Raw genomic sequence first — 26,830 nt, forward strand, 5'->3', positions numbered from 1 at the left:
CAAATCGGAGCCCTGTACTCACCTGGATCGGCAATCAGTGGCGATCCCGGTCGGGGGAGACTGCCTGAGAATTTTTGGTGTATCCTGATGAAAGCTTTGATTGGGAACTGAAACGTTGACCGACCTGGATTAACTATCAATAAACAAGAAATCTTGGAAAGCCTGGAGTGCCGGTATATATATATATATATATATATATATATATACACACACACACACACACATTCTACATATATATTTAACTATTAACTACATAATTGTTTGATTTTATTAATTATAATTTGAGGGACATGTCTGACATGTCTTTCCACAACACCATAAAACCTGTACATGAGGGGTTATTATTATACCCGGGGGACTTCCATCTACACAAATATGAGTGTTTTAAAAAGTAAAACTTATCACGACGATGATATCACCAGTAAAAGTTTTTGTTTTGAAAAAAAATGCAAATACTAAATAAAAACGCTAACTTTGGCCAGCGTTTGTGACTAAGTGGCTACTACAAAAGACTGGACATACCCCATTTTGAATACCCTGGGTTGTCTACTTTTTCAAATGGTATGTCATGGTGGGGTTAATTTTCATTTCAAGGCTGCCATACCGTCTCAAAGGCAACATAGAAATTGGCAAATCTTATGTTAGACCCTGTAACTTTCCAAATCACCATAAAACCTGTACTTGAGGGATACTGTTGTACTTGTGAGACATTACTCTCCACAAAAAATAGTGTTTTAGAGCAGTAAAATGTATTTTACTGATAATATCATTGTGAAATGGCAGTTTATGTGTGAAAAATGCTAATTTTGGCCAGGGTTTGTGACTAAGTGGCTACTAAAAAAGACTGGATATACCCCATTTTGAATACTGTGGGTTATCTACTTTTACAAATGGTATGCCATGATGAGGTTAATTTTTATTCCTGGGCTGCCATGTGGTCTCAAAGGCAACATAGCCCCAGCAAACCAATCTGGCAAATTTCAATGTGCAAACATGGAAAAGGGGAAAACCCTACATTTGACCCCTGTAAGTTTGCAAAAAAAAATATAACTGTACATTGGGGGTACTGTTGTACTCAGGAGATGTTGCCGAACACATATTGGGGTGTTCTTTGTCAGTAACACATAACAGGAACTGAGAATCCATGCCTAAAGTACAATGTGAGAGAACAATAACACAAAAAAATGACTACCCAAACATTTGACAAAGACAGGTGGTAGAATTAGTGCATGGAAAGTGTTAAAATACCGCCATTTGAGATACCCTAGGGTGTCTACATTTCAAAACCATATGGTTTGATGGGGGTAAATTACATTGGCCGGCTTAAAAAATGTTCCAAATAGGACATGGGTGCATGATGACCAGGTGAAAAAATTCCAAGTTGGAAAACTGGAATGCGCTGCCTCCAAATAAGGTCTTTTAGCCCCCACAGAACCTGACGCACCTGTACATGGGTGGTATCACTGTACTTGGGGGTGTTCTTAAAGTTCTCAGTACATGTTTTCTTAAATTGTTATGTGTGTCAAAAAAAATCACCAATTATTATTATTTTTTTTTAATTTGGCATAGATTGGTGGTAAAATGGTTGCATGAAGAGACAAAATACCCCAAGTTTAATACATTTGGTTGTCTTCTTTTAGAAAATATATACATGTGAAGGGTTATTCAGGGATTGCTGACAGATATCAGTGTTATAATGCAACTTTCGTTCATTTTGAAAAACAATGGTTTGGAATTAGCAAAGTGCTACTTATTGCACTATAACTTGCAAAAAAAAATGTTAACATTGGGTATTTCTAAACTCAGGACAAAATTTAGAAACTATGGGTGTTTTTTGACAGTTATAGATGCATAACAGATTTTGGGGGTCAACGTTAAAAAAAGTGTGTTTTTTAAAATGTGTTCATCATATTTTATGTTTTTTTATAGTAAATTATTTGATATGTTGAAAAATAATGGTATCTTTAGAATGACCATTTCATAGCGAGAAAAACTGTATATAATGTGTGTGGGCACAGTAAAGGAGTGTGCCTTTAATATTAAGTAATTTCTAAAACTTAATTTGTAGAAATTTCAACCAAACGTTTCCTGTACTTGTTGAACAATCCTGCTCATTGGCGAGGTAGTATTTGAGGTCATTCCTCTTTACTGAACTAATTTAAGTCATTGATTCAGCTATTTCGTGGCTGTCTTACAAAAATTGCTCACTGCAGGTCATGTCACAACCTTTCAGTTGGATTGGGTCTGGGCATTCCGAAAGAACAACATTTGTTCTGCTTCAATCATTCGGTTGTTAAGAAGTGATGTCATGATGCATGACTCACATTCTATTGAGCTTCTGATCACAGATGGACACCCTGACATTCTCATGTACAATTTATGTTTATGATCTAGAATTCATTGTTCTGTATTCATTGTATATTATCTTGGAGAAAGTAGCTACCAAACATAATTTTTTACCGCACATGAGATTATTTTGTTGAAATATGCTGCATTTAGTTGGCTTGCCTATTAGCTACTATGTGCCCAGTTTATTGGAACATTGTACTTACATTAACCCCTTGTTGAATAACTGATCATTTTCAAGGTTCCTTTACTCGGAATGTTGTGTGTTGGACCTGTGCATCACAAAGTAAATAAAAAATTACCAAGTGGGTGGAGTTTAAATTGCTTGAGCTATCGGACATATTTTTTGTAGTTTTACAGAATTATTTACCTTCACTCCTCCAGCAAGGTTACCGGGCAATTGGTGCACAAATGCAAAATGTTTGCATGACAAATGACTTCATAGTTAATGAGAGTTCTTCCACATGACAGAACTACCATCAAATGAAATGCAATTAAAGCAATTAAAACACTAATTTGCCGCCAATATAATCAGCTATGAGAGCTTTTCTAGGCAGTGAACCCTCACTTTACAAGAATGGATCGTCACTCTTACCACTGACAGATTTACTCCTTTGTTTAATGCATTATATTCAGAATGCACAAAATGCATTTATAAAAAAAAAAATTAAAAAACTAATTACCCCAAAACAATATTTACTATCTCTCCCAAATGTCCCTCTTTTCCGTCCTGGTCTTAATAGTTACTTAAAACGACCATTCTTGTTCTGCATGCTGGCCCGGGCTGGATTAAGAGCCCACTGGGCCTGGTTCTGACAATTATGATGGGCCTAATTACAGAATCTTACCAGCAGAAAATACTAAACCAGTTATACCTCCCAAGCACCCTCACTTGTCAACTCCTCTCCTAACCTTCTTACCAGCAGACAGAAGCTCCTCTTATACAGTCTGGGACAGAGAAAAGCTGTATGTAGTGAGGAAAGGGAACCTGCCACAGTGTTAGAGAGACTGAAGCAGTAAGAGAATTTGCATAGTGCGCAAAGTCAGTGTGACGTTAACTAATTTCATTCTCAGCCGGTCCACACAGGTTTTGTTACCCTACATCCCTCTTAAGTTTCCATACTTAAGCAAGAGCTTGTGAAGAGTAGTAAAACAAATATATCTATATTTCCAGGTCCTAGCACTCGATGTTCCCGGTCTTTTTGTGCTCCGGTGCACAATCTCCAACCAAAATATATATACCTAGTAGAGAGCACTCTGGAGTTTTGATAAAGTAAATTCAAACTGCTGCAAGACCAGCTCTTGAAAAAATTCTGCATAGACCGAAACGTGTCGACTATTGTGTTTATCGCTGTGTTTGCTTAATAAAGCAGCAGTTTGAATTTATTTTATCAAGACTCCAGAGTGCTCTCTGCTAGGTATATATACATCTTTCTTTCTTTCTTTTTTTTTTTTTTTATCCATCAGCCTCTATGTTAATGAAGCCCTGGTGCTGGCCACACCTCCAGCAATACTTCCTAAAATATGTATCACTCTATGGCAATTTAAAAGGATAGGTCCTCTATCATACCTCCCAAAATTGGAAGGCTTGAGATTGAGATGAGTGGACGGACCCTGAGGGTGATGTCGCCAGTGATGCTACTCGTGTCACTGAGCAACTGTCGGGCTTGTCTATCCAGCCCCCAACTTACAGGACATTACAGAGTGTGTTGCTGGGTCCTACTGCCTGTTCACAGAATGAGAATAGTTCCTTGGGGTATCTGGATGCAAAACAAAATCGGGAAGGTGGGACCGGACTCCAAAATCAGCACTGTTCCACTGGAATCGGGGTTGTTAGGGGGTCTGCTCTACTTACCTAAGAAGGTGTATTTTCTTGAATTCAGGTGAGGCCTGCAGCAACCATGAAATAGTCAATATATAACTTTTTTGACATACGTTGTTCTGGATTTTTTTTTTTTTTTTTAGTTATTCTGTCTCTCACTGTTAAAATACACCTACCATTAAAATTATAGACTGATCATTTCTTTGTCAGTGGGCAAGCGTTCAAAATCAGCCAGGGATAAAATACTTTTTGCCCTCACTATAGGGGTGTGCCAAGCAGTGCCAGGGAGCTTCATCCTGTGCTGGATTAAGTTAAGTTAAACTTTAGTTTAAAATGCTCTTTGAGAGTTTTTCTAGGTGGGGAAATATAGAATAATGCCAGTAAGGCATTATCCGATTAACTATGAAAAGGGGTTGGAGAAACCCTTTAAATTACTCCCAAGTGGCAGGGCTTCTCAAAAAGTCAAAGCAAAAATAATTTTCTAGTTGTAGGAATTTGGACATGTAAAAAAAAAAAATCACAGCTGCCAAAATACATTTCTATTTACCCATCGCAGACATTGTTTACCTTTATATAATTTAATTTGTGTAAAGTCTAACTCTTTGCAGACGTTTGTCTACCGTTGCTCAAGATGCTGTTAATTAATGACCCACAGGGGAAGGTCAGACAAAGCTAACTCTGAAATAGTTATTTATAGGGAGATCTGACATGTACTTATTTTGCTTCATATAAAATCATAAAATTCGTTAGTTTATGAGCTTTGAACTGTTGTCAGAAGTAGCCAGAGAAAATCATTAACTCTCTCCAAACCTGCAACTCGTCCAAAAGTGGTTGGCACCAACACGTTGGCTTTTTAATTAAAAAAAACAAATGCCCGATCAGGGCGCTTAATCAGAAAAAAGTGATAATTACCCGCCTTCCATCTAAACGAGTGTTTGATTATATTTTAATTACAGGGCCACATTGATTCTATTTTGGATTTTTTTTAAAATGCTGTCAAGGACAAACGTGTATTTGCATTGGTTCTGAGAATGACGTGAACTATATATCTATATAGAGTCAGTGTTTTATAGCATTGCCAGGTTGATTGTAAGAGAAAATAATACTCCTTGGGCACAGGCTCAGAGATCCAGGAAATATTGTCATTCCAGGGCACTCTCAATCATTGTGGTGGAGAGGCAGAGGAAGATAAATGTGTCACTGGAGGAACAGATTTCTGCTCTTGTGAAAAATTGCAAACAAGAAATAAATATGAAAGAACTATTGCCGCGACATCATTTCAGCCCCGACTCCCAAATACATTTTATAGAGACACTAGGCCTGGCTGCGCCCTCCAACTCATTTATTGTTCAATCGCGGCCCATATGTAGAATTTAAAATGGTATATTTGCTTTCAGTATTGTGCTGCACTCATAAAAGGGACACTATGCACCATAACCACTGAATTTCAATGTAGTGGTAATGGTGTATTAAGTCTTTGAGTAGGATCTCTTTGATTTGTGTCAAACCATTTTTCTGGTGGTTTGGCAAAAACGTCTATCTCCACCCTTGGATAGCACTGATCGGTTTGGCACAAAGCAGTGGAACAACATCCTAGATCTCTACACACCATAACCACTACTATAAGCCGTAGCCGTTACAGTGCTTACAGGGTCCCTTTACAGGATAGGAAAGCTCCAACATTGCCCTGCAGACTGTTCTTTTATAATAGACTGGTTTTCTTTGAAGGTAAGAAAAGTATTTTATAAATAGACAGTGGGCCGCCATTAGTATACACTTACGTTAGCGTTTTCGATCACTGAACATAATCAGAATTCCAGCTGTGTGCTGTGGGAGAACCTCGAGGTAGCCGTCCACAATACAGCTTCAATTTACATTCTTAGTTATTTTGCCTTCTTTCGCATCCATGGCTTCCTGCTGTAATATAGATAACAGGCATCTTATCTCAGTGTATCTCAATATCATGTAATAGTCATTTATGTTTAGTCAGTACTGACCCTTTAATGTACCATATAACTTCTGTCTGACACTGCCTGTGGCCTGGTGAGCATTGCTAATTAGACTTGTGCTTCCCCCAGGTGAAATTCTGATGCGTGTTTTTCCTCTCTCGCGGAGTACGCTACGCCGGCCCTTTGAAATTTCTGATTGAGATACGACTTCCTCTGACTGTGGACCACAGTGATATCATACTGTTAAATGGGTTGGAGACTTTTACAGGACTGATCTACAACTGACTGTGTAATTCTCCATTTATTCTTAAATTGCTGAATTTGACATTTTTATTAAGAAAGGGATAATATATTCAGCAGCATTGTGAAATGAAATACAAAAAGATTATGAACTGGTTTTACTGAACTGAAGTCAGACAGAAATGAGTTTGGTAAGAGGACTAGATGACCGCGCATATTATGTCTTAAAAATAAAATGTTCAGTATGAAAATGTACTAAATATTTTAAAGTATCAATAAGTCAATACTGATTGCTACTTCTGAAAGCATTGAGGTATGTAAAGTGTAATTCCTCTCACAGTGATTTTTTTTATTGCAATCTTTAGTTTATGTGGATAAATATGAATGAATAGTGTACGTATTCACTAAACTGAGCATTGTGGGAAAAATGTCAGAGGAAATGGGAAAATTATATGTAAAACACACAAAATATTTTTTCACAAGCTCATAACACTAATTAAACTATAAACATTTATGTGTGTATTGTCACAGTCAGGTGTGACCCAGCCCGCAACCTGAAACAGAGCCTTGGTTCTAAGTGTAGCTAGGCTTAACTCTAAATAGTAGAAGGACAGGCAAGAAATACCTGCACATAGGTAAGGCAGAGTCAGGACAAGGTCAGGATTCCAGAAAAGGACAATATATAACGGAGAGCCCAAGTCAGGAAAGCAGAGATCAGAGTAGCCAAAACCGGCCAAAGTCATAAGGACAGAGATCAGAGTAGCCAAAACTGGCCAAAGTCATAAGAACAGAGACCTGAGTTGCCAAAAACAGCCAAAATCAGGAGAACAGAGATCAGAGTAGCCTAACCGGACAAAGTCATGGAGATCAGAGTAGCCAAAACTGGCCAAAGTCAGGAGAATGAGATCAGAGTTGCAAAAACTGACCAAACTCAGAAGAACAAACATCCGAGTTGCCAAAACCAGCCAAAGTCAGGAGAACAGAGATCCGAGTAGTCAAAACTGGCCAAAGTAATAAGAACAGTGATCAGAGTAGCCAAAACTGGCCAAAGTTAGGAGAAGAGAGATCAGAGTAGCAAAAACTGGCCAAAGTTAGGAGAACAGAGACCAGAGTAGTTAAAACTGGCCAAAGTAATAAGAACAGTGATCAGAGTAGCCAAAACTGGCCAAAGTTAGGAGAACAGAGATCAGAGTAGCCAAAACGGGCCATAGTCAGGAGAACAGAGATCAGAGTAGCCAAAACTGGCCAAAGTAATAAGAACAGTGTTCAGAGTAGCCAAAACTGGCCAAAGTTAGGAGATCAGAGATCAGAGTAGCCAAAACTGGCCAAAGTCAGGAGAACAGATATCAGAGTAGTCAAAACTGACCAAAGTAATAAGAACAGTGATTAGAGTAGCCAAAAACTGGCCAAAGTTAGAACAGTGATCAGAGTAGCCACAACTGGCCAAAGTTAGGAGAACAGTGATCAGAGTAGCCACAACTGGCCAAAGTTAGGAGAACAGTGATCAGAGTAGCCAAAACTGGCCAAAGTCAGGAGAACAGATATCAGAGTAGCCAAAACTGGCAAAAGTCAGGAGAACAAATATCAGAGTAGCCAAAACTGGCCAAAGTCAGGAGAACAGATATCAGAGCAGCCAAAGTCAGGAGAACAAAGATCAGAGTTGCAAAAAAGTAAGAAACCAAGAATGAGAACAAATACAATATTGCACACACAGACACTATGACAATGTATCAAAGCAATAGTGAATGGAGCTTATATAGGTGCAATATATTCCTACAGGCTGGTGTCATTTTCCGGCCCCATAACATGTGTGGATATTAAAGCCGGGATGATGCCATGGAAACCAGTGCCTTCGAATGACGCAAGACACTATTGTCAATATAGTTGGTAGAGTCAGTGCGTCCTGCATCAAAATTGATGCAGGAATGTCGAACGGCCAGTCAATGTGAACACTGAGGGGATGCAACAGTTTTAGGTACCTGGCCATGTATATTATTTATTATGCCCATTTAGGCATCAAAAATATAGGATCAAGCTTAATTTGTGCTATAACAACAATGCTATATAAAATTCCTATTTGTAAATATTTGTTATTTCGTGTTTCAGTTTTTCTATGAAATGGCATTAAAAATGTATGTCACAGAAAAAAAACCTGCAGTCTTCTTTTGCCTACCGCCTAATTTTCCCACAGGGAGTAATACACATTTTTATTTATTTTTCATGTTTTACATGAAACAATAGATAATCATTTCATATCTAATGCATTATTTATTTAGCAAAATGATAAGTGATGACGAGCTATATCTGGTAAAAATATAGCGATATTCGAGTGACCTCCGACTCTGATGACATGAATGTAGACTAAAATTTGTTCTAAGCCAGAAATTCTACATGTGAAAATTGGAATGTGTGTATATATATATATATGTTGGAAGGCCAACATATATATAGGCTCCCTTCATTACTTACCCATTCGTGCTCTTACTCCGTTTGTGTACTTCTGCGTTTGTGCGGCTAACAGCCGACCGCAGAGAACACACTTCTGTTGCTTACATTTTCGTATAAACTACCGACCACACTAAACAAACTTACGTTCGACTATTTTCATCCGTTCGTTCGGTCGTTCAGCCGAACACATATACATTGGCTTTCGTTTAAAATTTGTTTGTATGCTCCATTTAACCGAACACAGGAGTTCTTTCTCATTACAGTTCTCCTGTTCATTTGTTTACCGAAAGCAAGAGGCTACAATGTTTAAATTCCAAAATCTACTGTAATTGTACATAGTTTGCTTTCACGTAACTAAGCTCTCGCATTATTTATCCTATTTGGATTTATGTGTATTTATTACATAGCTCTGTAACCACTGGTTAAATAATATGTGTTTCTAATTTTCCTGCCCATGGTCACATAATTATGGGATTCCCATCTTTTACAGGGTAAATCTTTTTAAAGCACAGTTTGACCACTTTTCTCTTATCAGTTACGTAAAAAAAAGAAGAAAAAAATACACCTCCAGGCATTATCATACCCTGCCGGGTCTTAGGCTATTGTACTTTCCCTTATGTATTAATATTCAACTCAATTAAGGTCTCTACGCTTATAGGTTAAGCCTTCCGGTCCTTTTTCACCAGGCTCTTTACAGACCATTAGCACGATTTAAAACCTCCGTTCCTTAATAGTCCTTATATACTGGTTCCTTACACTTAGACTGCATATGGTTTTTGGGGTTTTTTATTACTTGTATTTTTCTTCCAACAAAGCTCCAAGAAGAGGTACCCAGTATCCCGCATTTCTGTAACAGGTAAGAAGGTTTACCATTTTACATTTTCCCTGGAGGCCTCATTCAACCTCTACGGCCTCATACAGCCCCCCACCTCCCAAAGTGGGTTCTAAACTTCGAGACGTACCTGGTCTAAGATTCCTCACAAATGTCAACAACAATCTCATAATCATAATTCACCGTATTACTACTATATTTAACAGTACATGTTTTGTCATTTCATTTCCACATATCATTACTTAGACCCGTGTCATTACCACAGCTTGCCAAGTCCTACGCCATCGACAACCTACAGGCTACCTGGTTCCCTGCTTTGCAGTATCAGGTCACTACGATTACGTTTCTCCTTAAGGCCTCACTTCGCCTTCATATCATTCATTTAAAATTCACATTGTGGGAGCCCAGGGGCTTGTCTCTAATTGACGGACCAACGTTCAGGTCCCTCAGCTTACCCGAGTTCTTACGTTACGGTATCTCTGATACATACCTACCCATACGTTCAACATTTTTACACTCATTATACCAGTGGCACGCCTCAGGCCCACTAGCATCTTTTTCCCTAAGGTTTCCCAGACAGGGCCCGTTCCCTGCAGAAGCAAGAATATATGGTAATCTTCCTGCGCATCACAGAAAGAAGACAAACACTCAAGGTTTAAGTATCTACATACGTTATATCACACCATTCTAAGAAACACGCCCCATCAGGCTAGAGAACTGGCATTGAGGGTTAGGCGCTGGCCTTAGCTATCCTAAGTAATACTATGGTCCCGCGAGGTCTACACCCCACCTCATACACGGAGGTTTCAGCCCCACGACAAAATCATAGTTAGCCACCTCACTCGCCCCTCTTTAGGGCTACAGTTAGGGCCTCCCAAGTCACGGCCACATGTTTTGAATCTCTTACAGTCACCGAGAGGCCGACATCCTGCCACCACGTTCTAGTGGCCACAAAATTCCCTCGGCCCAAATCATAGGTAGAGCCTCTCTCTGGCATTTGGCACTAGCAGGTTCTAGGTAAATTCTTCGCCCCGGCACTAGCTAGCACGCCAGTTCTTAGAAGGTCTCATCCACACCTCTAAGACACATTACTTATCCAAATTATTTTTTCTTTTTCAGAATGTCACAAGTATCCATCCAAATAATCGGTCTGCTGTTGGATGGAATACCAAAGTATTCTCCAAAGGAATCGTTCACCCCTTCTACCCTCAGTTCATGGGATTCTGGTACATTCCAAAATATCAGCAGAGCTCAGACACAGGGGTATCCCCTCCCCAGCCTCTGCCAGTAAGGCGGAACTACACAGGCTCACGACGGCTCAGACCAACGTTCCCAGGCCCGGCTCTAGTTCACAAGGGCCGTCAGCTTTCTCCTCAGATTCCAATCAGGAGACCCCGGTCGCTATCCTGGCCAGCCTCCAAATGATTAACAGGCTGATAAATGGAATCGGCTATAGTCACACCAGGTGTCTCTTTTTTTTGTTTTTTTTAATTCTTTATTTTTCGACTCGACAGGAGTAACAAGTGTACAGTAAAATTTTGCTTGCACAGAAGCCAACATTGATATTACAATAGAATGCAGAATATGTTTCAAAAGACCCTTATGATACCTTTTCAATACATCTTTAACGTTTGTCTCCCATCGAGGGTTTTACATGTATCAAGCAGTTTGAGCATAACTATAGGAGTCCTATAATGATATCTAACCAGGTAGTTCTAGCGCTCCTTGTTCCTTCATTATTTTGACCATGCCTGAGGAGATTTAAGTAAAAAATATTAAAACAATAGTATAAGTGTCACGACTAGTAATGTGGTCCAGCACGCAGAATCTATGTAAACATATACATAAGTCAGAAAAGGAAAAATAACAGGACAGAGCGTAAACCGGACCTTAGAATGGCCGGACTAATACGCTAGAGACAGAGAAAGGTCAAAGGGAAAGCCGAGGTCAAGGAAGCCAGAAAATACTCAATACCGATAAGACAAGCCAAGTCAGGGAAACCAGAGATCAGAATAACCAGGGAAACGCCAAGGATCAGGATACCAGGAAATCAGAAACACGAAACTAGCACTTTCAGGAAACCAGGAAACTGAAACCACGACATGGCAAAGTACTAGGGTGAATTAGGGGTTTAAATACCCCTCTCTAAGCTATGATTGGTCAGAGGGCGACCTCTGACCCCAGAACGTACGTGTGCGTTGACGTCGTGACGTCACACACACGTTAGTATAATTCTCGGGGGCGGGGCTATCCATAGACGCGACCACGTGGTCGGCGCCATATTGGATTCGGGCGTGATGCCCGGAAGAACTACACGCGCGGTTCCCGGCTCGCCGACGAGCAGGTAAGCTCGTGTAGTCGGAGCGGTCGTGCCGGTCGGGCACGACCGTGAGGCTCGGCGGGCCGGTGACCGCAACAGTACCCCCCACTCGAAGACCGCGCACCGAGCGGGAAGGACCCGGCTTAAGAGGAAAGCGGTTGTGAAATGACCGGATAAGACGGGGCGCATGGACCCGGTCAGCAGGAACCCAACAACGTTCCTCGGGACCATAACCCTTCCAGTCAACGAGATAGGACAAGACACCCCTGGATAATTTGGAGTCCATGATAGAACGGACTTCGTATTCCTCTTGATCACCCACTACCAAGGGCGGAGGAGGAGTGGATACCCTTGTGTAGCGATTGCAAGTAAGGGGCTTGAGCAGAGACACATGGAAAGTATTCGCTATTCTCATATGAGCCGGTAGTGCCAAAGTATAGGTCACTGGATTAATACGTTGGGTAACTCGAAAGGGACCAATGTACCGAGGGGCAAATTTCATGGACGGGACCTTAAGCTTGATATGTCTTGTGGAGAGCCACACCCTGTCACCTGGAATATAGACAGGATTAGCGCCCCGTTTCTTGTCAGCTTGGACCTTCGCTCGTAATGAGGCTTTTTGCAGAGCTGAATGGACGGAATCCCAAGTATCATGAATCGAATCTAAACGGGTGTTCAAAGCGGGGATTTCTGTGTCTGAGAATGCAGAAGGAAAAACAGTGGGGTGATAACCCTGATTAACAAAGAATGGACTGTGATTAGAAGATTCATGAGTGGCGTTGTTTCTGGCGAACTCAGCCATGGGTAAGAGCTCGTACCAGTTAGATTGATTGGCATTTATAAAGCAACGTAAATAGGCTTCTAAAGACTGATTCGCCCTCTCTGCTGCTCCATTTGTTTGAGGGTGATATGCTGACGAAAAGGAGAGTTCGATGCCCAATTGTTTGCAAAAGGAACGCCAAAACCTAGAAACAAACTGGGTACCTCTGTCAGATACTATGCTTTTGGGTACACCGTGCAACCGAAAGATCTCTCTCAAGAATATTTGAACTAGATCTTGAGCAGATGGTAATTTTTTAAGTGGGATGAAATGTGCCATCTTCGTGAATCTATCAATGACCATAAGGACTGTATTAAACCCGTTTGAACTGGGTAGATCCACAATGAAATCCATGGCCAAGTGGGTCCATGGAGCACTAGGTATGGGCAGTGGTTGTAATAGTCCAGGAGGTGACCTGGGAGGAACTTTAGAAACAGCACATATTTGACATGCCCCAACATAATCTTTGACATCGTTTCTAAGAGCAGGCCACCAAAATCTCCTGGAGATGGCAGAGAGAGTTTTATGGACTCCAGGATGGCCCGCTGTGAGGCTGTCATGGAACAAATCTAGTACCTTCTTTTGAAACTGAGGTGACACATACAGTTTGTCCGGAGGTTTTCCCACAGGTGCCTGAGTTTGATCTGCTATTATGGCACAGAAGAGTGGAGAAGACACTTCGGAAACTGTAGTGGCAATGAGGCATTCAGGAGGTACAATAGGATATATCACCTGTTCCGGAACTTCATCTGTCTCAAACTGCCGAGAAAGTGCATCTGCCTTGGTGTTTTTAGTACCAGGTCTGTATGTAATTACGAAATTGAATCGGGAGAGGAACAATGACCACCTAGCCTGACGAGAGGACAGTCTCTTAGCGTCCCCAATATAAGCCAAATTCTTATGATCAGTAAAGATCAAAAGTGGCTCTTTGGAACCTTCCAAGAGATGCCTCCATTCCTTAAGGGCAAGTACAATGGCCAAAAGTTCCCTATTCCCTATGTCGTAATTCCTCTCTGCAGGTGTGAGTTTACGAGAGTAAAATCCACAGGGATGTAAAGGCGTATCAGGACTCTCTCTTTGAGACAGAATGGCTCCAACTCCTGTCTCTGATGCATCCACCTCTAGGATAAATGGTTTGGATGGATCAGGATGGGTCAGGACAGGTGCTGAGGAAAATAAAGATTTTAATCGTTCAAATGCCTCTCTTGCTTCTTTGGGCCAAGATATACAATTTGCTCCTTTTTTTGTTAAATTGGTTATAGGGGAAATCACGGAGGAAAATCCCCTTATGAATTTGCGGTAGTAATTCGCAAAACCTATAAAGCGTTGAGTAGCTTTAAGGCCCTTGGGTAATGGCCACTGTAAGACTGCCTCCAGTTTACGAGGATCCATCTGGAAACCAGACGGAGATATAACGTATCCAAGGAATTGTATCTCCGTTTGGTCAAACTGGCATTTCTCCAGTTTACAGTAAAGGCCGTTCTGTAACAGGGTTTTCAGTACAATTCTCACATGTTCGTGATGTGTCTCTAGGTCTGGGGAATAGATGAGAATGTCGTCCAGATACACTAGAACGAACATGTGAAGGTACTCTCTTAGGACATCGTTGATAAAATCCTGGAATACCGCTGGAGCGTTACATAATCCAAACGGCATAACCAGGTATTCGTAATGTCCCATTCTGGTGTTAAATGCGGTCTTCCATTCGTGACCGTCCTTAATTCTGACTAGATTGTAGGCACTTCGGAGATCGAGCTTGGTAAAGACTCGAGCTCCCTTTAATCTGTCGAATAGCTCTGATATAAGGGGAATAGGGTAGGCATTTTTTATGGTAATCCTATTCAAACCCCTATAATCAATACAAGGGCGTAGGTCTCCTTCTTTTTTAGAGACAAAGAAGAATCCAGCCCCGGCTGGTGAGGAGGACCTACGGATATGACCCTTTCTGAGAGCATCCTTAATATATTCCTCCAAACAAAGATTTTCTTGGGGGGACAAGGCATAGACTCCTCCCTTGGGAGGCATAGTCCCTGGTAATAAGTTTATAGTACAGTCATAAGGTCTATGAGGAGGTAACCCTTCTGACTGGACCTTGTTAAATACCTCTTTCAAATCCATATACTGCTGAGGAATTTGTGTGGTCAAGGGAGGTGTAACAGGAACATTAATGGTGCCAATAGGTTGTGGGATTTGCTTAAAGCAAACACCTTTGCATCTCTCACCCCAACTCACAATCTCTCCTTCAATCCAATCTAAACGTGGATTGTGTTTCAGGAGCCAAGGGAAACCGAGTATTATCGGAACTGTAGGTGAAGATATGATTTGAAAGGTAATTTCTTCAGAGTGGAGAATACCCACTGAAACAGTGATTGGCAGAGTTTCGTGTGTGATGAAAGGCTGGGTAAGAGGCCTTCCATCAATGGCCTCGACTGCTATAGGTTTCTCTTTATGTCTTAAGGGCAGGAGATGTTTAGCAGAGAACTCTTTGTCTAGGAAATTCTCCGCTGCCCCAGAGTCAATCATAGCCTCACACTGAACAGTAGTGTTCTCGAAAGATAAGGTTACTTTGACCAGGAAACGGTTCTTAGTCAATTTAGGGGACATATACATCACACCTAAGGTCGGTCCCCGTACGTGCCTTAGGTGTGCAAGTTTTCCGGCCGAACCGGGCATGACGATCTTAGATGTCCCTTCTTGCCACAATACATACATAACCCCTCGTTACGTCTGTGTTGTCTCTCTGCCTCAGTGAGTTTAGCACTACCCAATTGCATGGGTTCAGGTTCTGGAAGAGGCGTTTGGCTACTCACCACTGGGTTAGAGAAACGAGGAGCTATGGACAAATTAGAACGTCTGTTACGTTGTTTGTTTTTCTCTCTCTCTCTGAGCCGGTTATCAATGTTTATCATGTAGGCAATAAACTCATTAAGACTAACCGGAAGGTCTCTAGCTGCAGTTTCATCTTGTATATTCTCAGCTAAACCTTCAGAGAAAGCAGCCACCAGACCGCTATTGGTCCAATCAACCTCAGACGCTAATGTCCTGAACTCTATTGCATAATCGGCTACAGAACGATTGCCTTGCCTGATTCTCATAAGGGCTTTGGCAGCGTTCTTCTCCCTGCCTTTAGGTTCAAATGTAGCCTTAAAGGCCGTAAGAAAGGTACTGTAATCACGGGCTATTGCGTCACCACTTTCCCATAAGGGGTTAGCCCAAGTCAAGGCTTTTCCAGTTAATTGGTTCATCAGATAGCCTATTTTAGATCTATCTGTTGGGAATGAACCTGGGGAGGCCTCAAAGTGGTATTCTATTTGGTTTAAAAAACCTCTAAATTCCTTAGAATCACCTCCATAACGAGGGGGCGGTGACAAAGTTATGGACGGTGGTTTATGTGGTACGGGAACCACTACAGGTGGCGGAACCACAGGTGGTACAGGAGGGACCTCTAAATAGGCAGTCCTCTGGAGCAAGGTCTGAAATGCCTGAGCAAATTGGTCTAACCTGTGGTCCATATCCTCCACCCTATTTTCACAGGCGATCATATGTTTGCATAGTTCTGCAGGATCCATGGCCATGTCGTAATGTCACGACTAGTAATGTGGTCCAGCACGCAGAATCTATGTAAACATATACATAAGTCAGAAAAGGAAAAATAACAGGACAGAGCGTAAACCGGACCTTAGAATGGCCGGACTAATACGCTAGAGACAGAGAAAGGTCAAAGGGAAAGCCGAGGTCAAGGAAGCCAGAAAATACTCAATACCGATAAGACAAGCCAAGTCAGGGAAACCAGAGATCAGAATAACCAGGGAAACGCCAAGGATCAGGATACCAGGAAATCAGAAACACGAAACTAGCACTTTCAGGAAACCAGGAAACTGAAACCACGACATGGCAAAGTACTAGGGTGAATTAGGGGTTTAAATACCCCTCTCTAAGCTATGATTGGTCAGAGGGCGACCTCTGACCCCAGAACGTACGTGTGCGTTGACGTCGTGACGTCACGCACACGTTAGTATAATTCTCGGGGGCGGGGCTATCCATAGACGCGACCACGTGGTCGGCGCCATATTGGATTCGGGCGTGATGCCCGGAAGAACTACACGCGCGGTTCCCGGCTCGCCGACGAGCAGGTAAGCTCGTGTAGTCGGAGCGGTCGTGCCGGTCGGGCACGACCGTGAGGCTCGGCGGGCCGGTGACCGCAACAATAAGTAAGAGAGGTATCCTTCCCTTAGGAATCGGGAAGTAAGAAAAAAGAGATCAGAACAGGAGAAAGCAGGAAAGGTAGCGAGAGAGAAGAGAAAAAAGACCGGGTGCAGGTTCCGGGAGGCGAGGAGCAAAGACCGGGGGACAGGGGGGAGACCCATTCAGACGGAGGACAACCAGGGACCCCCTGCACAAACTATTAGTTCACCTGTATTTTTCATATTCGGTTTTATCTGTCTTCGGTGGATCCCACTATGCTACTATCCCATGGCTCCCAGAGTTTTAGAAACGTCGCTGTCGTCCCCCTCACCCGTGCTGCCAGGTTGTCCATTATCCTACTTTCTCGGATCCTGGATATCACTCCCGTAAACTCCGGACCTTCTGGCGAGAGCCACGCGGTTGCTATTGCACGTCTCGCACTTAGAGTTATTTTATGGACCAGTTTCTGTTCTCTTTTGGTCCAACCACCAAGAGACCTATTCAATAAATATATCCATGGATCTAGCAGTAGGGGCTTGTTAAATGTCTGTTTCAATAAATCCTCAACTGCCTTCGAAAATCTACGTATTTTCGGGCATTCCCACCACATGTGGAGGTATGTTCTCCGGGCTCCGCAGCCCCTCCAACAGTCATCTGTGTCCAGTTTTCGCATCTTATACAGTTTTATGCGAGTGGTATACCACCGGAACATGGTTTTCCACGTCTGTTCCTGTAGTGTGACACAGATAGAGGCATTTTTATTCGCTTCCCAGATTTCTTGCCATTCCACTCCTTCTAAAACTTCCCCCAGATCCGTCTCCCACTGGTTGGTGTAAGTCAACCGCCCCCATTCTTTGTTCTCTGTGCTAAGGTGGGCATACATGAGTGTTATCATGCCCCTGGGGACCACTCCGTCTAGGCATAATTTCTCATAGAAAGTCAGCCTTTCCTGAGCTGCTGCCTTTATGTGTGGTTTCCCAGCGAAATCCCGGATCTGAAGATATCTAAAGAAATCCGTCGGGGTTAAGTGGGTATCTTGTTGGACGAGGTTCCCATTGTGGTATAATTGGTGGATCTGTTGTAGTCCTGTTCTTTCCAAGTTCCGAAAATCTCAAGGGGCCATTCCAGGTTGAAATTCTCTGTTCCGAAGTATTGGAGTCAGGGGGGGGCTGCCAATCCATATTTGATTTTATTCGCATCCCATATGTGAAGTGAGTTGAGTATGGACGGGCAAGTCACTCGTATCGTAGGTCTATATTCCCTCAAGACCCACATAGCGAATTGGGTGACGTCCCATCCCACCATCATAAATTCTATTTCAACCCATCTTCTCTCTTCCGGTGGGGAGTGCCACATAGCCACCTGCGTCAGTTGGGCCGCGAGGTAATAGAAGTATAAGTTTGGCAGGCCCAATCCCCCTCTATCTTTTCGTCTGTAGAGAACCTGTCTAGATATTCTGTGCCTCTTGTTCTGCCAAATGAAGTCACCGATTGATCTTTGTAACGGTGTCAGTTGAGTTTTAGTAACCCGTATAGGCAAGGCTTGGAATAAGAACAGGATACGTGGGAGGATATTCATTTTGACAGAGTTAATCCGTCCTATCCAAGAAATGGGTTTATCCGTCCACTTTTCTAAATCTCCCGTCAAGATCCTAATCAAGGGACCATAGTTAGCGGAGTACAGGCGTAGAGGATCAGCTGTTAGATGAATACCCAAGTACTTCAAGGTGTCTCTTTCCATCCTAAGTCGGAAGGTCTCCCGTATGAGACTTATGTCAGCCTCTTGCATACAGATCGGCATTGCACTGGACTTTGCATGTTAGCTTTATATCCAGATGCTGCTCCATATTCCTTTATCATATCCTGCAGTGCCGCCATAGAGTCCAAGGGGTTTGTAATGGTCAAGAGGACATCATCGGCGTATGCCGAAACGGTGAATTCACTGTCTCCCACTCGTACTCCTCTAATTCCTGGATGTTGTCTTATCGCTTGCATTAAGGGTTCCAATGCTAGTACAAACAGGAGGGGAGAGAGTGGGCACCCCTGCCTGGTTCCGTTGTATAGCCGAAATGGTGTCAATGGGGCACCCGTAATCTGTACCTGTGCCCGCACTTCATGATACATCGCTTTCGTAGTCGTTATAAATTCGTCCGGGAATTCCAGGTGTTTCAACACCGTAAACAGAAATTGCCACCTCACCCTATCAAAGGCCTTTTCTGCATCGATTGAGACCACTAACGTGGGTGTCTCTGAGGTCGCCTGTTTCCAAATCAAATCTATGTTCCTCCTGGTATTTTCAAACAGTTGTCTGCCCTGAATGAAACCCACTTGGTCTGCATGGATAAGTGAGGTCAGCAATGGATTCAGTCTATCAGCTTGGATTTTCACCAAGATCTTCAGATCTTGGTTAATCAGTGATATAGGTCTGTAATTTTCTGGTCAGAGTGGATCTTTATCGGGCTTGGGTATCAAAACGATAGTAGCTAGGGCCATGTCCGGGTCCAACCGTCCTCCCTGTCTTAGGTTGCCGAAAAGTCCAATTAATTGAGGCGTGAGTTCCTCCTTGAAAGTCTTATAATATGTGCCATCAAATTCATCAGGTCCTGGTGCTTGATATGGCTCTATATACTTCATCTTCGGAAATGTCCGCCGCTAGGGTACTCACCGCCTCTCTCCTAAGTTTAGTCATCCCGAGTCTACTGAGATATCCGAGGATATGTTTCTCTTCATATTCATCATAAGTGTTCTTATCAGGAGTATGATTGTATAATTGTTTGTAAAATTCCTCAAATACCTTTACGATCTCGTCAGGCCTCGATTTTGTCGTGCCGTCTGGGTGTCTGATGGCTGTGATATGAGATCGTTCCTGCCTAGGTCGCAATGTCCTGGCGAGGAGTGAGTCCATTTTATTGGACTTTTCATAAAAAGTCAGTTTTTACTAAACTATGGATCTAGCTGCATCATCTAGTAGCAATGTCCGAATGTTCCTTCTCACTGCTTCCAATCGCCTATAGATCTCATTGTCAGGGGCTGTTTGGTGTTTCAGTTCAAGGGTCCTCAGTTATTCCATCAGGGCTTCCAGTTGAAAGTGTTTCATTTTCTTCCGTCTGGTAGCTAGCTTGATAAGGGATCCCTTTATCACTGCTTTATGAACCGCCCATATCGTGCTCGCATTGACGTCCGGGGTGTTATTCGTAGCGAAATATTTCAGTATTTCAGACCGTATCTGTTCTCTCAGCTCAGGGTCTCGCAATAGAGACGTGTTCTATCTCCACGTCCATGGAGAGGCCACGCACAGCTTACCCAATGTGATGGACACATCGGCATGATCTGACCATGAGATATTTCCAATCATTGACCCTACTATCCTGGACATGCCCGATGCGTTGGTCAAGAAGAGGTCGATCCTAGAATACGTACCATGCGGTGCCGAATAGTATGAATAGTCCTTGCCTCCCGGGTGGTGTGCTCGCCACACATCCACTAACCCTGTGTCTGCTAGAAATTCCTTAAATAATCGATCTTGTCCCCCTCGCCCCTGGGACCTCGGTGCTCCGTCTCGTGTGCTCCTATCAACCGCCGGGCATGGGGTCGCATTGAAGTCCCCTCCCACAAAGGTCATACCGTGTGGTAGTGCCGCGATTTTCTCTCGGTGTGCATTCCAGAACGTGGGATCCGGCTGATTCGGTGCGTATGGATTAATCAGATGGATGGTATGTGAGTGCAGGATGCCCGAGATGATAATATATCGGCCCTCTGGGTCCGCATCTTGGGCTGTCTTCCGAAAGGGGCAACTGTTCCTGATAAGAATGGCTACGCCGTTGCGTTTACGGTGCGATCTGGCCTCATATGATCCCTTGAAGACATGGTCCTTCAAACCGAACTTAGCCTGTTTAGGCAAGTGGGTTTCCTGAATATATGCTATATCCGTGTGTAGTCTATTTAGTTCTTTGAACATAAGACAACGCTTCCTAGGGGCATTAAGGCCCTTTATGTTCAATGTAGTGATTTTAAGTGTCATAGTGTGTCGTGGTCATCTCTGCTGTATGGGACCTGGTTCCTCATATTGTTTGACACCCGGCCCGCCTCTAGCTCCGGTTACCCTCCGGGGGCCCCCCGTCCCCCCCACCTCCGCTGCCCCCCAAAACTGCACCACAAAGAAAGGGGAAAGAGAAAAAGAAAGAGAAAGAAAGAAAGAAAAGAAAAGAAAAGAACCATGGCATCCAAAATCACTCAGATGCAGGAAAACACTGGTCTCACCAGTAGCCAGAGTCTTGTGGGGAGCATGTTCCCTCATCTCCCACCACGATCAACGTAAGAAGGAAACAAGGATCCCTGAGCTCCGTCTCCTACGCGCCCTTTTAAGTTTGAATTGACCTCTATATTATCTTGCCTATTTAGATGAAGGTAAATATATATATCCCCCACTAGGTCCCCACTCCCTTTCTATCTGCACCATTAGGTTGTGAGTGTCTGGGAGTCCCATACTCAGTGTCTCCGCTACCCTTATTTCCAGACGATCCAACCCCCGCCCCCCTAACCCCCCCCGAGTACACCCCACCAGTCCCGCACCCAGCTCCCTGTTCTGTGAGTTACGGGATGGTGGGGGCACCACAGGGCTGAAACCCGTCCGGGCTCCCACCCCCTGATACCGGGCCCGTCCCTGCCTGAACCGGCCTACCCGTCTGCATGTGCCCCGAAAAAAGGTCGTTTTGACCCCATAACCATTGTCGTGTCGGTAGAAGAGTAATAATTACAATCACTGGGCACAGTACCTACCCACCCCTATCAATATGATCATTGTACCGTCACATGACATTGTCAGCAAGGATTATACAGGAAGAGCCATTGAAAGGTTTGCATACAGTAGCACAGAGTTTTCTATCAGGCACGTAACATCAGTATATACATTCATATATACCCATCCAGAGAATCAGCGGTATCAAGTTATGTGTCGTATACATATTGCATGCATGTATCCACTCCCTCTGTGTTTTTTTTTTTTTTCCCTTAAATAACATTTAGGTGTGTAATCCAACCCATTTAGAAATATAGGATAGTTTATATATATATAGAGTGCGGCTCCGTGTTCGTACGTGTCAAGTGAGACCCTCCCCAGAAGGACCCTGGAGGGACACTGGGGGAGGGGAGGGAGAGAAAGACCCCAGGGGAGGGCAGAGGGCAGGGGGAGGGGGGGTTGAAAACCGGGAAGGGCCCGCCCTACCGCGGGTGTCCCACAGGCAAGCATGATCCCCGAAAAATTCCGCACGATGACAGGCAGCTGACCCAATGCCCACCCCCCTCTCCCCACATATCCAGTTTACCATCATATAACATCTTTGACAAGGTTGTACAGTTCAAAACAATGTAAAACTGTTAAACATTATCACAGCATTCCCTAAAAATCAGATATGGAACTCGAAGAATTCTTACGGTTCATCCCATACTCTACCAGAAGGTTTTATACCTAGACCCTAAACCTGTATGTAACGCCTTATTCTATGTTTTTTCCCCCTTTTTTTTTTAAAAAAAAACATTTTCATTTTTTAAGTATATTTAACTTTAGTGCGGTTTAGAGACAGTTGATACTCCGGGCTGGCAAGTGTCAAAACGTGTACCATCCTGCTAGAATGCTAGAGAGATGCGGGGTGGGGGAGAAGGGGCGAAGGGTCCCTCATATGGCATAAATATGAAATCCCACCCCCGTGGCCCGGTTTAATTTAATTATTTTATGCATTTACTTTACCCCATCGCTATTAAATTTTGCGTGTACCTGCCTATTTCCCACTTTGTGGGAATTTTTAACACTCACTCCATTTGTGTTTTTTTGTTTTTTTTGTTCTATCCTTCTAGACACTCAGTAACAAAGTCTAAAACAGAAGGTGCTTAATATGCCAGCCCCGCTCATGTCTCAGCTGTATCAAGAATTTCAAGAGATTGGGAATTAAAAACTACCTGGCTTTCATTTTGGAGAATATTGTAGAAATAAACAAATAATTCATAGCTAGAAAATTAACTGTGATAAAGGCACGGAGGACGCGTATGAATAAAGTATGTAAGCCGGATCAAATATTGAAAGTGATAAATGAATAATGTAATACCAAAAGAAGGGAGTAATATTACAAAGCCATAGAATCTCAATGTAAAAAACCCTCCATAGCAGAGAATGTTAAGGTGCCCTTGAGGGTATGCATTCATTCAGAACTGATTTTCCCACGTGATGAGCCTCTCTAACAATACTTTACAGTCTAGTCAGGGATTCACGCACAAATCCGGAGATCACAGGGTCTTCTCACTGTCAAGGTTGCACCATCACATGATCGACTTTTACCGGAGTCAGCAATCTCTAACCATGACTCCCGAGTGTTTTCAAACCTGACGGAGATGCATGTTGGGAAATCAAATTACATTGCATATAATACACAAAACGCACTGGCCTGTGTTTGCAGGTTGCGTTTGGCCGTTAAAAAAGGTTGACCCATTTGCAGCGACCACAAAAGTGACACAACAATGTCATAAAGGCACTGTCCCTTTATCCTCAGTCTACATCTTGGTGGGTATGTCGGCGAAGTCATACATAGTAAACCATACCTACATTCAATCACACTCCATAGTAAACCATACCTACATTCAATCACACTCCATAGTAAACCATACCTACATTCAATCACACTCCATAGTAAACCATACCTACATTCAAACACACTCCACAGAAAACCCTACCTACCTTCAATCAATCACACTCCATAGTAAACCATACCTACATTCAAACACACTCCATAGTAAACCATACCTACATTCAATCACACTCCATAGAAAACCATACCTACATTCAATCACACGCCATAGTAAACCATACCTACATGCAATCACACTCCATAGTAAACCATACCTACATGCAATCACACTCCATACAAAACCATACCTACATTCAAACACACTCCACAGAAAACCCTACCTACATTCAATCACACTCCATAGAAAACCATATCTACATTCAATCACACTCCATAGAAAACCATATCTACATTCAATCACACTCCATAGAAAACCATACCTACATTCAATCACACTCCATAGAAAACCATACCTACATTCAATCACACTCCATAGAAAACCATACCTACATTCAATCACACTCCATAGAAAACCATACCTACATTCAATCACACTCCATAGTAAACCATACCTACATGCAATCACACTCCATACAAAACCATGCCTTCATTCAAACACACTCCACAGAAAACCCTACCTACATTCAATCACACTCCATAGAAAACCATATCTACATTCAATCACACTCCATAGAAAACCATACCTACATTCAAACACACTCCATGGTAAACCATACCTACACTCAAACACACTCCATAGAAAACCATACCTACATCCAATCACACTCCATACAAAACCATACCTAAATACAAACACACTCCATAGTAAACCATACCTACATTCAAACAGACTCCATAGTAAACCATACCTACATTCAAACAGACTCCATAGTAAACCATACCTACATTCAAACACACTCCATAAAAAACCATACCTACATTCAAACACACTCCACAGAAACCCCTACCTACATTCAAACACACTCCATAGTAAACCATACCTACATTCAAACACACTCCATAGAAAACCATACCTACATTCAATCACACAAACTGCTCAGTGCTAAACACAACCCTGTAATGATGTACAAATGGTAGATCACCAGCTGACCAAGCATTGTGGGTGTTGTACGACAGATGGCGACCTACCTTTTGGCCTCTCTTGTGATAAGGGGAGGCCCAAAAAACTTCTTGTCTATGTAAGTTCCACCACCAAGCTGAGCCAATAATACAATTCAGTAAATATATCTATAGCTTGGAACAATGCATTTCGCGGCACCTACAACTACTTACAGAGAGTCCAGGAGATGAGAAGGAGACAGGTTTTACCAGGTACAAAGATGTTTATGCTACAATGTTCCTAGGATCTATGGCTGATTAGATTAAACATCAGCTATTATATGCCACCGTGTTCTTGGCTTGTATTGCAGAGAATTTGTCATGCTATGACGTTGAGTTGATACAACAGCCTGGGCCTGGTTACATGTTTGCGAGGAATATTCGTTTTTGCTGCTTCAATGATCATGGCTACAGATGGCGACTTGCTGGGGCTAATGTAATGATAAGCCTCCTCCATGCACGTATGACTGATCGGATTAACGAGCTGGGCACCACACCTTGTCTGATTAGTTGTACATTTCATGTTTGAGGCAAAGGGAGCTGTGCCCACGACATCGCTGCCAATCAATAGCTTAGAATAAAAGGGTAGATTAGCTCCTTGATGACCTTGTTTTCTTTCAGGGAGATTGACTGGCTGATAACATGACTTTGTAAGTAAGACCATTGCCGCAAATGTTTCAATGATTCTTTGGCCACGCATGTTTTATTAACCCCTTACATGACAAACTGGAGTTGAGTTTATTTTTGTTTTAAAACACTATAATTCCAGTTCTTCATTTCTTTGTCTCAGTTAATGTTATTGAAGCATTTACTGGGGGGGGGGGGGGGGGGGAGCTAGTGCAGCCGAGGTAAGTTTTAATAAAAAATAAAAAAAATGCACTGACCTCATGACATCATCCCAGGACCCCACAGGTGTACTAAGGCACCGAAGGACAAGTGGTGTGCGAGAGCCTTTATGTTTAGGCATTCCTTCCATAGTTTCATGTGTACATGCTTGTACAGCGCTGAAAGGGTTACATTAATAACATGGCAATCTCTAGCTTTGCCAGAACAACCAGATCAGCAACGGTAATGAGAAAATAAGAACGTCTGCAATTTAAAAAAACAAAAAAATCTTCTACTCAAGGTGTTTGGTTGTCAAAAAACACAGGACAGTTCTTTTTAAAAAAAAAAAAAATGTGTGTGTGTGTATATTTGTCCAAAAAAATAAAATAGTTTGGGGTGAATTGGGTATCACCATGTGGCATCTTGGAGAAATGAATTGTACCTGTAAAATACACCTATTATTAAATATTACTATGTATATATTTTCCAGTACACTGATAGGAGCGTTTTCCTGTGGAGTGTTTATATATTTATTAAATGAACCAACAATTTAAAACTGTCGACCCGTTAAATAATTCCAATAAAAAAAGCAATATATATTCTTTTGAATATAAATCTATAGAATTTGATATCCTATTCCTTCCATTTGCAGATCGACGCCTGGGGTTATTTAACACTCCCTAGTCCTTCTCACAACAGATTTTTGTTGTGAGATAGATTGTAACGGTCGAGAAAGTGCGTGATTTTAACAAGATCCAGCGTGTGAAAAATATTTAAGGTTTGTTTCGTTACGATTGTTCTTCCTTCATTAATTTCCTTCTCGGAACTTGAGATACATGATAATTGTGGAAGTGCTTTGTTTTTTTCAGTTCAATTAATCTTTCAATTCATTTAATACATTCATGTTATATCCCGCTGTGTTTTTTTCCCTATCAACCAAGCATAAATTATTTGACCCTTTGTCTGGCAGGTTAAATTAAGTATTTTGTGAAAAAAAAAAATCAGAAGAGGCAGACATAGACGAAGATTTAGAAGGGTATCGGTGAAGTAAAAAAGAGATTTTGTGGAGCATTTTGAAAGAACACTCTATGCACCATAAACACTACAGTGCCCCGGCATTCCCCATTGTCGGTGTCAGTTGAACACTCTCAGCCAATGAATGGTGTCAATAAAACTGATAATAGAACACTAAAAAAAAACATATTTAAAACACCAGTGGGAGGGCGACGCGACGTACTAACCAGACGGTAGACATAACCCGAATGACACAGCACGAAATCCACGACTAAGCTTAACACCAAACGATGA

The sequence above is a fragment of the Pelobates fuscus genome, chromosome 13 (assembly GCF_036172605.1).
Source record: "Pelobates fuscus isolate aPelFus1 chromosome 13, aPelFus1.pri, whole genome shotgun sequence".
In the NCBI taxonomy this organism is placed as follows: Eukaryota; Metazoa; Chordata; class Amphibia; order Anura; family Pelobatidae; genus Pelobates; species Pelobates fuscus.